A 1,764-nucleotide genomic window follows, 5' to 3' on the forward strand; every position below is an offset into this window, starting at 1 on the left:
TGTTCTGTAAACATGATAACTAGCACATTAAAACACAATGGTGTTCTGTAAACATGATAACTAGCACATTAAATCACTGGTGTTCTGTAAACATGGTGTAGCATGATAACTAGCACATTAAATCATACTGGTGTTTTGTGAACATTATATCTAGCACATTAAATCACTGGTGTTCTGTAAACATGGTGTAACATGATAACTAGCACATTAAAACACAGCGGTGTTCTGTAAACATGGTGTAACATGATAACTAGCACATTAAAACACACTGGTGTTCTGTGAACATTATAACTAGCACATTAAATCACTGGTGTTCTGTAAACATGAGGTAACATCATAACTAGCACAATAAAACAAACGTTGGTATTTTGTAAACATGAAGTAACCTCATGTTTAGTTCACTGAAGTACGTACTGGAAGTTTTATTACTGTAAAGTGAAGAAACCTTATGTTAAATCTTATCTGTTTACCTTTCTTGGATATTTCATTAAGTAACTGGTTTTGGACTTTACTACTTGTTTCAAAATGTGTAATAAAAATAGATTAACAAAAATCCAGCCATACTGAATTTTTACAAATACATTATTTTTTACAACTTCCCGGGAGTTGATAAAAGGCTTTATTTTAATACTGGGTATTTATAATTTGAGAATTTATTCCATCAGGATAAGGTTACATTGGAGAGATTCAGAAAAACAATATAAATATATTAGCATGATTTATACTACAAACTATACTTGTTTTACAAAATTACAAAAACTGGCACACAATCTATAATTACTTACCAATTACCAGGCAAACAGAACTTTTTCCAATATAACTACTCTTGAAAAAAAGTCATAAAGAAAGAAAACAAACAAGATAACCTGATTAAAAACACCATACAATTTCAACAATAGTTTTATACCATTAAAGTGGATTTATATTAATAAAAATATGAGATTCAATACAATTATACCAAGTAAAACACCAAAGTGATTTTAAGTAACCCCAATGTAACACTGATGTTGTAACTTGGCAACATTTATACAGGTTTGGAAAGCTTCCAAGAACTCCCAAAACTGCACATTAATTACACAAACTATGACAAAAGACTAAAACAACACATCACTATATAACGTTTTTGATGCAAAATGGATAGATACAAAACAACCTTTACACATCAAAATGAAAATATTTTAAAAATCTCGTATACATGGGAATTCTATATTCAGTTTTTTAGCAACCACTTAACAATCCGTAACATAGTGCAGGGTTTCTTGGCCTCCTGTAATATTTACAAACAAAGATATGTAAATCTTCATTTGTATAAGAAAACAACATGCAAGTTTAAGTCTTGGAGAGGTTAAACAAACCACTTTATTTACAGTATCATAGTCTATTAATTAAGATAATCACTAACCCTTACTTTAGTTGTACAGATAAGTTAACCCAGTTAAAATAATCATTAACCCTTACTTTAGTTGTACAGATAAAACTGGGCTAACAGCTTATCTGTACAACTAAAGTAAGGGTTAGTGATTATTTTAACTGGGCTGGTTTATCTGTACAACTAAAGTAAGGGTTAGTGATTATTTTAACTGGGCTAACTTATCTGTATAACTAAAGTAAGGGTTAGTGATTATTTTAACTGGGCTGGTTTATCTGTACAACTAAAGTAAGGGTTAGTGATTATTTTAACTGGGCTAGCTTATCTGTATAACTAAAGTAAGGGTTAGTGATTATTTTAAGCCCAGTTAAAATAATCACTAACCCTTACTTTAG

This window comes from Limulus polyphemus, unplaced genomic scaffold (genome assembly GCF_000517525.1).
Source record: "Limulus polyphemus unplaced genomic scaffold, Limulus_polyphemus-2.1.2 Scaffold2981, whole genome shotgun sequence".
Classification (NCBI taxonomy): Eukaryota; Metazoa; Arthropoda; class Merostomata; order Xiphosura; family Limulidae; genus Limulus; species Limulus polyphemus.